General features: G+C 38.3%; 1 protein-coding gene across 3 annotated transcripts in view; it reads right to left on the reverse strand.

The window, feature by feature from the left end:
* Nucleotides 1-15,105, reverse strand: part of LOC131681636 (probable nuclear hormone receptor HR3) — a 111,104-nt gene that overhangs the window by 18,325 nt on the left and 77,674 nt on the right. The gene's annotated exons all lie outside the window — the stretch shown is intronic.

Here is a 15,105-nt window from a genome sequence, read left to right on the forward strand (position 1 = left end):
GCTAATTTCGGTTCCTATTGTTGCAAATCCCATTGCTTTCTTATGGGACTTGCAACTATAGGTACACTACATCAACTATAGGTGCAAGGGAGCTCAAAATTCTACGAAAATCATTTTTTTCAATAGTTATTTGAGCAAATTTCAAGGATAACAGTTTTATTGTCGCATAATTTTAGTGCGATGAATCGATAAAAAAAATATTTGTTGATGGTTGGTACCTTAGGCGCATAACCCACTACTGCAACTATTGGTACACCTCAACTATAGGAGCACCCACCCTACCAACTGAAATATCCAAATATTTATTTGCAAACCTTAGAACAAGTAACTAATATTTTGCTTGCTGAACCACCACTTAATTAGTTGTTGAGTGCTATTCACCTCGAGTGATCAAATAACCGGGTAGTAGGCCAGAGAAAAATCATCATCCTGGTTACTAGCACATTTCTATTGTGCTCACAATTTTCGGTAAGTATTTCGATTTTTTCGAGATTCTCCAATTCTATTTATGCGTAGCAGTTTCTCGATGCGTTGAAATGATTGATAAATGGCTTAAATTTAACTGCAAATCATCTAAAGAAAATGTTGCACAAACTTAAGTGATCAGCAAACGAAGCATCAGTAAAACACTGTTCGCCAATGTATAACAACAGTATGCAATATTCTTCCCAAAGTATAAAAATCAGTTGAGAACCAAGTTGTGTGTAAAGGGCACAAAACCTAATTACATAAGTCCAGGGGCTTGCGTTTCGAATTCGTCTTTTCAGAACTGTGGTACTTGACTACAGTATCAGGCTGACGCTAGTCCAAAATTGAAAACACTACTTGTGATCACACTAAATAACTCTCAACTTACGTTATCGTCAGAGTCGAAACGTAAACCCCTGGATTTAAATAGATGAAATTTAGCGAAACCTTTATAAGTTTTTATTTAGAATTCCAACCGGAACCACTTGCACAAGTAATTTGAAAATATTTAGTGAATTTAAAAGATTTTATCAAATATATCGTAAACGGTGTACTTTCTGTTTATAGCGAGGAATATAATTTATTGCAACTTATCATGTTATCTAAGTTTGTAATAATTGGTACAGTGGTCAAAAAGAACCAAAAAATCATAATTTTTTGCTATTTTGAGCTTTTACTTTCAATTTTTTACTCTGAAATTTCAAAACACCCATCATGTTGTATAAAGATATGGATTTCGCATCGATAGCTACCTACATGAATCATTCTTCTCAATTTTTGAGTACACCTAAAAGATATCCATTTCCTAAGATTTTTTTTTACCCTAGGCGCTAAAGCTTGTAAACTCTTTTAAAGTTAGAGCAACTTGAAAGATCTCTAAGAACTTTATAATGTAGTTTTGAGGTATTATTGACCTTTAGGTTGCTTGGAAAATATTCGAAAACAGTTTTTACGGTCAAGATCACATAATTTCTAAAGAGTATTTTCGAAGACGTTTTAAAGCAGAAAATTGCGCATCCTCTGATACAATAATTTTGGTGGTCTTTTTAAACAAACTTTATTAGCTAATGGCTGTCTTCAGCAAAGATATTCTAAATACTAGTGCAAATAATTTTCTTGAAGACATCTACAAGCTTTTTTTATTTGTTTCGATTATAGGGGTTTAAGCTTGCCTTTTTTGGGCAACAAAAATTTCTTCAGAAAAATCTCTAACACTATAAGCGGGGTGGGAATCGAACCCAGGTAAGTTGTGTACAAGGCAATCGATTCACCAACTACGCAATGCCCGCCACGAAACATGTGAATTCTTTTTATTCAGCACGTGGAGATTAAGGTGGCAGTTAATTTTGCGATGTTGGATTTTTGTCCATCACTGGTCATAAAATCAATCAAGGCATTAAACGATTTTTTGTACGAAATTGGAGGGAAATTTAACCAAAACGATTGCAGTTTTAGATGAAAAATATATGTATTTTTTATCCGTTATAGAGTTCAAAAACATGATGCAAGGATTCAAACTTTTATTGTCGGATTTAAGAAAACTAACGAAAAATACCTGTTTCCTCACATAAAATTTCGCTTGGGATACCTGTTTATATGGTTTATATCGTTAAAATTTTACCCAAAATTTTTTGTCCATGCTTTGATTGATTTTATAACCGGCGATGGACGAAATGCCAGCATCTCAAAAATAACTGCTACTCTAATCGAGACATAATGCTCTATTTACGAAGAGCTATGAAATGGTATTGTACTTTTATGAAAGGTAAAAGCCTAATTTATGAGTCTTAAATGTTTTTTTTTAACTATTAATAAAGCTAATAACCTAAGCGTTCATAAACAATGTGTGGGTATGAAGGCGTTTATTATAAAAATAAGAATCTCTTGCAGTTTCTCGAGACAGTTTGGGGTTATGATTCTGATTCGTTTCTGGTTAACATCGCCATACCTATTTTCATGATAATATTGACCTGACCTGGATAGGTGAATAGCGTTGTCTGAGCATATCTATACAGGGTGTTTGGTCATGGTTAAGAATCTCTCGGGGGGTGATAGACTGCCATATTTGGAGAAAAAATTGTTCTACACATACCATCAAATCTCAACCGTTACAGAGTTATTGAACTTTTGTGTAAAAAACTTATTTGTCTTAAAATACCTCTAACTTTAAAAGTATACTTTGTATTTTAAATGTTTCAGTTCCATTCGAAAGATGAGAAAATTTCCTATTGAATGGTATTCTCATATTTTTTAAGTAATTAGTTTTAATTACCTTTTAGCTGTAAAGTAGTTAAAAGTTAGTGTTTTTGAGGAGGTTTTTGCTAATTTTCTCGAAATAATGAAGTATGATTATAGCAATATCCATTATCCAAAAGTTGTGTTTTAGGACGATTCATAATTTCTTCTTGGACGTCAGATTTCTATCTCTTCTCATTTCTTTGTAATTTCATTACTATACTTTTCCTGTAACCGACTTGCAAGTGCTTAAAAGACTCTAATCTAAAAAATATGATTTATATCGTTATTTACAAGATTTCATTGGAAAGCTGATAAAATATCCTATCAGTGTATGTACAAATATCTTTTAGTTAAGTGTACTAAATGATTTTTTACTAACGAAATAACTCAAAATTTGTGTTTTTTGGAGAGTTTTTTAATTATTCTAATTATTAATCAACAAAATTTATCGTTACTATTGTTCATTTGATGCCCCTTAATGTTCTCTATAACTTTTTATTAGACACTTTGACTATATCTCTTTTCATTTTGCTGCTATTTAATAGTTAACACAGCAAGAGCTCGCCACAAATGTAGTGGGTTCGAAATCGTTATTTTTGCATATGAAACGATGTGATAAAAACGATTTTGCGTCGAAACCAAAAGAGATAATTGAATGGAGTCAAAGAAAGAACTGTAGAACTTGCTGAGATGCATTATTTCCATGATAATAATGGTGATGTTTATTATTTACTATTTTAAGAAAATTAACGAAAATGCTAATAATAGCACTAATTTTAAACTAATTTACTTTTAAAAGAATACTAAATTCACTTAACTGACAGGTATTAATACATTTTTCACTGTAAAATTTTCCTGGCTTTCGAATACAAAGAAAAAAAGTACAATGAGTGCCATAATTTTTCAATTAGAGCTGGTACTAGTGAAAATGAGATAAAAATATCCAAGTTGAATAACCCAAAATCATGAAAATAATAAAAGGTAAGTGTATCATGTCAAAGAACAAATTAAGCAGCTCATCAAGACTAACAATCTGAATTATTAAAATGATAAGGTTAACTATTAGGATTTTCAAGAAATGAACGAAAAATCGTTTAAAATTGTTTAATTTTCAATAAATTACTTTGAAAATGCTACTTAAACTCATTAGCTGAAACATGTGAGGGCAGCACTCAATGCGAAATTAGAGGTATTTTAAGACAAATAAGTTTTTTACACAAAAAGTTCAATAACTCTGTAACGGTTGAGATTTGATGGTATGTGTAGAACTTTTTTTTTCTCCAAATATGGCAGTCTATCACTCCCCGAGAGATTCTTAACCATGAACCAAACACCCTGTATATAGCCATCATCTATTCATGGGATGGTCAGGTAGGCAGGAATAGGCACAAACTCCGCTGAAAACATCTTAAGGATTCCACGAGAAAGTGGCCGCCAATAAAATATGATAATCTCATATTTGAACAAAAGTTTGCACCCGTTAATTAAGTGAACGTTGTAGCACCTATAGACTTACAAACACTGTCTCAAGCATTAATCCACCGCTCGCGTGATCATGAATCGCTGACGTCCGGAAGCTTTTACCCCTCGGTCCTAGACTCCGCCTGCCTTTGGTTGAACCAATCAAAAATTGACGCTCATATTCACTAGACAACACGTTCCATGACGACATGACCGGGAACTCTAGTGATATGGGAAAACTGATTCTCTTCTAGCATCTGTACCATACACTAAAAATTAAGCATTAGATTTACAGTCCACGCGTGATCATTCGAGAATACATACGTACACGCTAGCGCAAGCGACAAACACGTTAATATACAACCGCTCGAGCCCTTTGCGATCATCCACGCACACCTATGCCCGCGGTCTCGCAAACATGAAAATACCTGGGTGACTAAGTGAACGGTTTGACGCAAGGGTGAACCTACAAACGCCCGTGTTCGCGCGATCATAAATCGGTTACGCCTGGAATACCCTATTCGGCTTTAGCAGTTCGCATGCAAATATGCGAATGGACACACGCTTATAAAATCGAATTTATACATGCGAAGTTCCATACAAGCTAGCCCATGTGACACACAAATGCCCACGCGATCGAACCGGTTAACGCACAAACGCTCAAGCCCATCGCGATGATACACGCGATCGTGAAGTTCTTGTGCCCGCACATACCTGACCCGTACAATAAATATAACATTCAGAATCACAACTCTCGAGAAAACAACCACACACTAAATTAGCGATCTCGCACGCCAGCTCGGATAGGTATGTACCCCTGGACTCGAACGCTAAAACTCACACCTTCCGCGCACACACCACTACAGTAGGGCTCACAATTAGACTTATGTATACGCACAAAGTCACACACAATAATTATAGGTATTTGTTTGGCAACCGACTAAGTACATCTCAAACGCAGAACTTATCATTTGAATGTTGGCCTTGGATCTGTGTTGCCTGTGTTCAAGACACCATAGCTTAAGCTTAGTTCGTCAGGTCAAGGATGTATGAAACCCGATAGCCACCACCATCGACCCTATCTTCCCATAAAGGGATAAACAAAAAATATGATTCAAGACGTCATTTCAATTCAAAATGCTTTTAACGAAAATCGTCCAAAACGCGATGATATTCGAGATATTCGAAATTTTGTTTCAACAAGAACAATTAAATCGTGACATTGTGCCATTTTTATAAGTTATTCGCATTTGTCCATCATGAACTATCAACAATCAAATGTTCATCGTTTTAAACAAGAAAAAAAAATCAGTGTATATGTATCATAGAGAACCTGTCGATATGAAATTTTTCATAATAAAAACTCTTAACATATTTTTGAAATTCATACTACACACAGTCAAAAATATTATTTGCCTATTGAATATAGTTCTAAGAACCATTTTGAATCGAAATGCTCATAGCAAAATATTTGGAAAATGCAGTAGTTAGATACTTGAAATTATTTTCCAATAAATAGAATTATTTTCATAAGTTATTCGCGTTTCTCCATCAAGAGCAAAACTGTCTCCATTATCGATTATTTTCTTTCAATCACTGAAAGCTGCTATAAACTAACGATTGTCCAAATGCCACAATTTTAAGTTAAGCGATTCGCGGGGTATTGTGGTCACTGGAAGCGTTGAAAAAACAACGTTTTGAGACGAAGTCCAAGTCCCAGTCCAAGTCCAAGTCCAAGTCCAAGTCCAAGTCCAAGTTCAAGTTCAAGTCCAAGTCCAAGTCCAAGTTCAAGTCCAAGTCCAAGTCCAAGTCCAAGTCCAAGTCCAAGTCCAAGTCCAAGTCCAAGTCCAAGTCCAAGTCCAAGTCCAAGTCCAAGTCCAAGTCCAAGTCCAAGTCCAAGTCCAAGTCCAAGTCCAAGTCCAAGTCCAAGTCCAAGTCCAAGTCCAAGTCCAAGTCCAAGTCCAAGTCCAAGTCCAAGTCCAAGTCCAAGTCCAAGTCCAAGTCCAAGTCCAAGTCCAAGTCCAAGTCCAAGTCCAAGTCCAAGTCCAAGTCCAAGTCCAAGTCCAAGTCCAAGTCCAAGTCCAAGTCCAAGTCCAAGTCCAAGTCCAAGTCCAAGTCCAAGTCCAAGTCCAAGTCCAAGTCCAAGTCCAAGTCCAAGTCCAAGTCCAAGTCCAAGTCCAAGTCCAAGTCCAAGTCCAAGTCCAAGTCCAAGTCCAAGTCCAAGTCCAAGTCCAAGTCCAAGTCCAAGTCCAAGTCCAAGTCCAAGTCCAAGTCCAAGTCCAAGTCCAAGTCCAAGTCCAAGTCCAAGTCCAAGTCCAAGTCCAAGTCCAAGTCCAAGTCCAAGTCCAAGTCCAAGTCCAAGTCCAAGTCCAAGTCCAAGTCCAAGTCCAAGTCCAAGTCCAAGTCCAAGTCCAAGTCCAAGTCCAAGTCCAAGTCCAAGTCCAAGTCCAAGTCCAAGTCCAAGTCCAAGTCCAAGTCCAAGTCCAAGTCCAAGTCCAAGTCCAAGTCCAAGTCCAAGTCCAAGTCCAAGTCCAAGTCCAAGTCCAAGTCCAAGTCCAAGTCCAAGTCCAAGTCCAAGTCCAAGTCCAAGTCCAAGTCCAAGTCCAAGTCCAAGTCCAAGTCCAAGTCCAAGTCCAAGTCCAAGTCCAAGTCCAAGTCCAAGTCCAAGTCCAAGTCCAAGTCCAAGTCCAAGTCCAAGTCCAAGTCCAAGTCCAAGTCCAAGTCCAAGTCCAAGTCCAAGTCCAAGTCCAAGTCCAAGTCCAAGTCCAAGTCCAAGTCCAAGTCCAAGTCCAAGTCCAAGTCCAAGTCCAAGTCCAAGTCCAAGTCCAAGTCCAAGTCCAAGTCCAAGTCCAAGTCCAAGTCCAAGTCCAAGTCCAAGTCCAAGTCCAAGTCCAAGTCCAAGTCCAAGTCCAAGTCCAAGTCCAAGTCCAAGTCCAAGTCCAAGTCCAAGTCCAAGTCCAAGTCCAAGTCCAAGTCCAAGTCCAAGTCCAAGTCCAAGTCCAAGTCCAAGTCCAAGTCCAAGTCCAAGTCCAAGTCCAAGTCCAAGTCCAAGTCCAAGTCCAAGTCCAAGTCCAAGTCCAAGTCCAAGTCCAAGTCCAAGTCCAAGTCCAAGTCCAAGTCCAAGTCCAAGTCCAAGTCCAAGTCCAAGTCCAAGTCCAAGTCCAAGTCCAAGTCCAAGTCCAAGTCCAAGTCCAAGTCCAAGTCCAAGTCCAAGTCCAAGTCCAAGTCCAAGTCCAAGTCCAAGTCCAAGTCCAAGTCCAAGTCCAAGTCCAAGTCCAAGTCCAAGTCCAAGTCCAAGTCCAAGTCCAAGTCCAAGTCCAAGTCCAAGTCCAAGTCCAAGTCCAAGTCCAAGTCCAAGTCCAAGTCCAAGTCCAAGTCCAAGTCCAAGTCCAAGTCCAAGTCCAAGTCCAAGTCCAAGTCCAAGTCCAAGTCCAAGTCCAAGTCCAAGTCCAAGTCCAAGTCCAAGTCCAAGTCCAAGTCCAAGTCCAAGTCCAAGTCCAAGTCCAAGTCCAAGTCCAAGTCCAAGTCCAAGTCCAAGTCCAAGTCCAAGTCCAAGTCCAAGTCCAAGTCCAAGTCCAAGTCCAAGTCCAAGTCCAAATCCAAATCCAAGTCCAAGTCCAAGTCCAAGTCCAAGTCCAAGTCCAAGTCCAAGTCCATGTCCAAGTCCAAGTCCAAGTCCAAGTCCAAGTCCAAGTCCAAGTGCAAGTCCAAGTCCAAATCCAAGTCCAAGTCCAAATCCAAGTCCAAATCCAAGTCCAAATCCAAATCCAAGTCCAAGTCCAAGTCCAAGTCCGAGTCCAAGTCCAAGTCCAAGTGCAAGTCCAAGTACAATTCCAAGCTCAAGCTCATATCGATCCATTCCTTCTATGCATTCACTGAGGCTAGTGTTTTTATACGAAACATCATATTTTCGTGAGGTAGACGAATTTCTCGCACATTCGATAAATAATTCGTAGATCATCAGATGCAGTATTTATTTTTAACAGGAAAAAACAGAAATTTTTTGTGGTTTTATAACTAATCTATTTAATCAAATACAATTATTCGTACGCGTATGTACGAAATTTGTCCAAAGAAATCCCACACTGTTTCAGTACAAAAATTGTACAAATGATGCAAAATCAGATGCAAGCAATCACCAAAGCAATTTATTGGTTATGATTTAAGATAATATGTAAAATAACCCATTTTTGTAATATGAAAGAAAAACCATATCCACACAACCATTGAATAAATTCAGCTAAACCAGGTGTTTTGAAGGTGTTTTGAACAGACGAAAAATAGCTTGTTGTTTTAGATAAATTCATATACTGTACAGATTTGTTTTTGTAAGTACGAAACATTCCGTTGTAGCGACGAAAATAAATTTTGTCTTAGACAATAATTTTCGTTCAACTTTCACTAAATAGTGCGAACTATTTTGTTCAATGAATGAAGAACAGATTTGTATAATGGCATAAGCCTAACTTTATAACATGCATGAAATTGCTTCATTGCATTGCATTTTCATTTTGCGTTCCATTACGAATTTATTTCTTCAGTGTACTAATCGACCAACCCTCTTATCTCCAGAACGACTAAAGCCTCACTGATAGAGTACCAGTAGACACAGGTGCGATCTCTATATAGCTAACGATAACATTCACCGTTCGTGGGCACGAGTCTACTTTAGCGGCAGGTAGGCAGCAGTCGAATGCAACCGAAAAGCACATGGACTGCACACAAGGTTTGCGTTAGGGTAGGTCGTAGTCGTATTCGCGTGCTAATACTTTGTCTGTGCTATGACAGGCTGTACATACTGTAAACGATGATAGGCGCGCAGCATTCGTTCACACAAACATAGTGCGTGCGAAAATGGGACGCTCTCCGAACATGGAGGCAAATTGCAACTGAATAAACAATGCCTTTGGAATTTATGCTTTCGTTGGTGTCAGTTGTTGGTTGAGTAAATGTGGAGGAGGAAGGGGTTTCTGCACCCGTTTGCAATTCTGTCGCATATACGGCACAATTCCGTACCGTCGGAATCCCGGTAAAGTTATGTAATGTATCTTCTGTTTGCTGTTGTGCGCGGTGCAATGCAAGTAGGTGCGATGTTCAAGCAAGCACGAATCACGCGTGTAAGGTGTGTGCGATGAGCAATGAATCATAATCAACGAGTGAGTGTGACATTCATACACATCCTGCTTGAGACTGCTAGATGATGAGTGGAGGTCGTGCCATACTACTAGTACAAGTGATGTAGTAATTTACCACTCAGAAGCTCAAACCAATTATGTTTCTTCTCTATTTCGTTCTTCATCCCAGACTTTTTCAGACTGTTTACCGCAAACGTGAGAAATTGTTTGGAACGGTTTTCTGGCTTGTTTCTCGGTTTTATTTATTAGAAAATGCAAGAGACGAGACTGGGATTTCACAAAGGAACACGTGTTCGACGAGATCGGAAAATGATTGATATAAGGGCGTTTCAAAATATGTCGTGGAATTTAGAAGCTTATCTTCTCAGTTTCAGTAAAAGATGTTACATGCCTAACGTCCATTATGCCTAACGTATTTATGCTTAATGGGGCACAGCCGTAATTTTCTGTGGAATGAAAAATTCTCAAATGCGTTATTTACAGTGTACTCAACAGCTAATCAACCTGTGCTAAAACCAGCTGGTCAAACAGAACCTATTATGTCGTTAATATTATTGTTTAGGGTACATCCTTCAATGATGTTGCATTATATGGGAGAAGAAGGATTTGGATATTTTGAGACAATACGTGAAACTGAAAATTCAACAGCTGTACGAAGGATCCATCATTGCGGAAGTCTGACCTCCAAAATCAACATTTATGATGTATATTGAAGAACGTTGATGTAAAGTTAATCTTTTTTAGCAAAATAACTGTTATTTTTATTTCTTTATGTTTTGAGAGAATACAAAACTAACATCTAAGCTAAAATTGATTATTTTGGGAGTCTGATCATTGTGTTAATTATTACAAACCAATGGTATCAGCATCAGTGTGGCCACTTTTGTGCGATATGCGATAGATCCTATATGCTTTCTGTGGCAATATGGAACTGAATACGAACTTTGGGGAGTTTTTCAGCAATTTGAGTTAATATCTATGAGTTTTACATCAGAAAATAGTTCATATTTTGTCTTCAGATGAGGAATCTGCTTTTCTGTTTTTGCTGAAATTGCCAATTAATGAAACAACACAATTATGACCAAGATCTTCTCCGATAAATTACCATTCTTATCATTATACATTATCATTATCGTTACCAGATCCGTTTCCAGATCCCACATTAGCATATTTATGATCATTAAAAATAATACATCAACGACATGTACCGTAGTTCCAGGCTGGCCAAGGTATCACGAATATGGACCTCAGACTGTTAAGGAATCTTTTGATCGGAACCTGGTACCTTGACATTCAGAATACGCCCAAATAACATGCTCGATGTCTTGGTAACCCTTGCCACACACGCATAGTCTACTATCAGTGTGTCCGATATGCAAAAAAGGGCATGAGGCTGGACATCACGCGATTTAATCCTCCAACCTTGCATTCGATTATACCTTAGGGATAATGGAATGAAACCGCTCGGGCTAGCTAATTCTGTGCCATAAACAGAACCAGGATCATTGAACCTATAGAAGACGGATAAAGGATACCGAGGCTAGTGGAATCTTCGATACGTGATTCGCGAAAAACATTTTCTCGTCGTCAATGTGTTTGTATTTATTTTCAAAAATGTTTCGGATCTCCCACGAACGCAAATGATGATCAAATCTCAATTTGCCTTTCCTTCGCGAAAGGCAAATTGAGATTTGATAACAGATCGTTTGCCTTAACCAAACTGTCTAGGAGTAGTAGAATAGTAAAATAATCGGCCAATACGAATTGTGGACGAAAGTTGGTTATTGAAGTTTATGAATAACAATCAGTGTAACTTGTGTCCAGTCCCGTTGACCAATGCCCTGCTGCTTGTATAATCTCAATTATTGACTCTATGCTGGATAAGGCAGATTCTTAAAAAAATGAGATAAATTCTGTCTGACTCAAGATCACTGTTTTTGTATGACACTAGTGCACCTGGGAACTTATCGATAAATGTGAGGGAATTGTTTAGTTCACCAGCAACAGGTAGTGCACAATTTTCTGCATGAAAACGGAGTTCGGATATATCTTTCTTTCAACATCGAAAATTCCTCGTTTGCTCGAAAAAAATCCATCATCGTTTCGGTTGCAGAACGATTTTTGTTTAAGGTTATGTTCCAATTTTACTCGAAGAAGATTCGCACGCGCCTATTTCTCGAGTGCGGGATCTTAGTTGTTCTTTCTTCCAGCATTCTAGTTACATGTCCAGTCAACTTTCGTGCTTTATAAGCATTGCAATGGTGGCATGTTTGTAGACACCAACAAGTCGATATTCTGTCTTCTTCTTTTTGTTAGGTTAAAGTTTTACGCGCGTCCTTAAGCTAAGGGATTGCAGTTGGATACGCAAACCGCAGAAGATCCCATATACAACCGCAAACTGCCTTTTATCTCACGGATATCTGATCACATGTCAATAATGTCACTTGTGTTTTACGATACATGAACTCGTCGACAACAATGTACCGCACCCATTTCTAAGGCGTTTGGCTGTGTTAGCCGACTGGTTTTTGTCGATTAGCTTACAGTCAGCCTGATTTTAGTAACCTCTCTTATAAAAGACACAAAAGCCTCTTCAACTGCTCTACCATCGACTCGAATAGTGTCTGTGCATGTGAGATCTCGTAATAATAGTGCCGTTCCTTTGCATACCAGCTTTTAGCATCGCACTTTTGAGTACTCTTCATCAACAAATCAGGAAGTGCAACGCTTTGCTTCAATATATCTAACGTCACAAACTAGTCGGATGTCTCTTTGACTATGCTGACGCTTGGTTTAAGCCATCCAGTGAATCAACCTATTCAGTTTGTTGGGAAGCCATGTTCAAGCATTGTTTGGTACTACTGTTTGTTACGTTTCTCAGAATTGTACACTTGAGAGCCGTGTAAATATAGTACAAAACCCAACACTGTTCAATTTTCAGTTAAGTACCTTTATTCGTACTAAGCATTCCAGAGTGTCAAACACCTGGTTTCGAAATGAAAATTCGACGTAATGGTCATAGTCAATTCAGTTATCAAAAAACGCAATTGAAAAACTACCTAAAACATTATTGAGTGGCCGTCAAATCTCTTGTACGCAACTTGCTATCGCGCGTGGAGATCTTCTTTCGCGGGTAACATTTGTTTGCCAGCGGCATCGTGAAGGTCAATCGAATATCTCATGTTGTCATTCACGTCAAAGTTATCATAGTTAAAACTGTCTTAGTACTGGCGATCAGTACGCTGTCACAGGCATTGGCTTTCTCGCGAATGGACTGGTTTTTGGTTTGGGGGTGCTGAATGCTGCTTTTGTAGTGATGCGTTCAACTTGGCATCTTCCGCGCAAGGTGTACACACAGGAAAAAAAATGTTGGTAAAAATAAGAGATTTTCACTCTTAGTAAAAAACAACCAACGCATACTCTTAGTTTAAAAATAAAACTTTTGTTTTGAGTACTATTCTTCATTTGCTTAAAAGAAAAATTACTATTCTTGATTAATTTAAAAGTTTTACTTTCAACCTAATAGTTGGCGTTGGTTGTTTTTTTGCTAAGAGCGGAACACTCTTACTTTTATCAATATTTTTTTTCTGTGTACCGTCTGATTATAGTGCTGACAGGTGTCCGTGATGGGTGCATAACGTGGTTTGTGCAACAATTATTGGGCGTACAATGTACATTATGGCAATTCTGTTGAAAAAATCGAATACGTTTTTTTACTAAACTTTCGTAGAATTCTTAATAAGTTACGAAAATTCCGCTGATTGCACGAGTCAATCCGTAGAAAGGACAAAAATCCGTAGATCGACGGAAAAATCCGTAAGGTTGGCCACCATGTGCTTCGTTCCAAAGAACTATTATAACAAAAATTGGCTGAAACGGGTAAAACAATTGTACTTGAGCACAACGAAAATTAGAATCGAATGACCCAATTATCGCACTACCGCTACTGCGTTGAACAAAGATGGCAGACGCTGCTCTAACCAACGGCTTCGAATGGGTAGGGTGATAACAGAAACAGGGTGAAATTGGCCTATTATCCTAACACTGTAGTTGTTCCATAGATGAGAATCGACTGGGGACTCTATCGAAATAGGTCAAGTATATGACTACTTTGCTACGCATTTCCTGGTTAAAGTTGCGAACTTTACCTAAACAATATAAAAAGATGATAACGAAAAACGTTAATATTTTCAAATCTATTCCAAAAATATAATTTTTGAACAAAATAAACCTACGCTAATTAGTAAGCGACAACAACGCATCACCTGAACCACTTCCGTAGATTCAAATAAAAAATAACATCCACCGTCTGATGACCTAATTTCGGCGATTCTTCGTTCCAGCCACTGCAACTGAATTTCGTCTACGCTTTTATCTCCAGACTTTGCACTAAGCTTATCAAATTTGCAATCCATGTACCGCCTGGGAGGGTGCAACTAAATTCGCTTTGTGTATGTGTTTTTTTTTGCGCGACCTGTTTGACATGGGCCAAAAATGATGTGCAATCTGCCGTATCGGTTCCCAAATAGCACCACAGTAAGTGCGACCAGGACCTAGGACACAAAGAACCTACCTCAACTCAAGCAATAATGCGATGTCGCGAAGGCTAGACTGATATCAATTTATCAGGCCCCAGCCGGGCGGTAATAAAATGGGGCCGTTCGGAGGGGTTATTTTGAAACTGCGATTTAACATGCTATTAAAATCCGAACGGATTGTGGGCATGTGATTAAAAAAATATGAATCGAAAGACTCGTTAATTGACGGTATCTAACTTATCAGACAAACATTTTCCTAATGGCTAATTGTACTACTGTTGACAGCTTTCAGCGCAGTAGCGACGCTATTTCGAATTGGTGATCCAAATAACAAAACGTCATCCGATAGACGGCGAGGCTGATGGTATCACTGTCGGCAGACTCGAATCTAGGTCACCACCACGACAGAATCAGTACTTTTCGTGCGCTGCCAATTGCAATGGTTCCCTCGGCTAACGCGACAATGTTTACGTAGGTGCTATAAATTAGCGAAAAATATTACCGTCTATCGAGGGTTATTGTTCGAATTGGTTGCATTTTTGGGCAGCGCGGTAATCAATATGTCAATATTAGCTAGGTGATGTAGGAAGGGGCATATTGCATTTGCTGAGACGCTTGGATTACGATAATTCGAAAAAAGAGACGAATAACCTTTAGATTGAAGCTTGTGTGTAACATGGGAATGTCACGCGGCTGGATGAAACTTTATTGTAGGGTAATAGTGATGCCGCGTTGGGTGGGATGCCGCACTCTCTATAAAATGATATAATCAAATATTGCATGGTTTACTTTGATGCAGGATTGATTTTTAGAAATGTGTTTTTATTATTGAACTATATTTGGCAATATATACAATGAGTTTTTTCATCTTGTTTGTTTGTTTCAGTATAGGTCAGATGAAACATAATAATAATCACGGTGTTCCTAAAACCGTTATTAACAAAAAAATGACCATAAATTTGTCATACGGCATTCGAAAGATACAGTATCCAAGCATCTTCTCAGTGAATTTCAAAATGATCCATCGAGGGATTCGAGAGAAATTGCAATTTGAATTTTTATGACACGTTTCATAAGGCTACCAGCAAACACCCACGGGTTTGGTCCTATCTACAAACAAAATTTTTTGTCTGCTTATTTAGTACATGGCATTCGAAAGATATAGTAATCAAGTATATCTCCTGCAAGTTTGAAAATATTTTATTGACGGAATCGAAATTTATAACGGTTTGGATGTGGTATGCGGTCATAGATGGGTTTTCTAC

The sequence above is a fragment of the Topomyia yanbarensis genome, chromosome 2 (assembly GCF_030247195.1).
Source record: "Topomyia yanbarensis strain Yona2022 chromosome 2, ASM3024719v1, whole genome shotgun sequence".
NCBI lineage: Eukaryota > Metazoa > Arthropoda > Insecta > Diptera > Culicidae > Topomyia > Topomyia yanbarensis.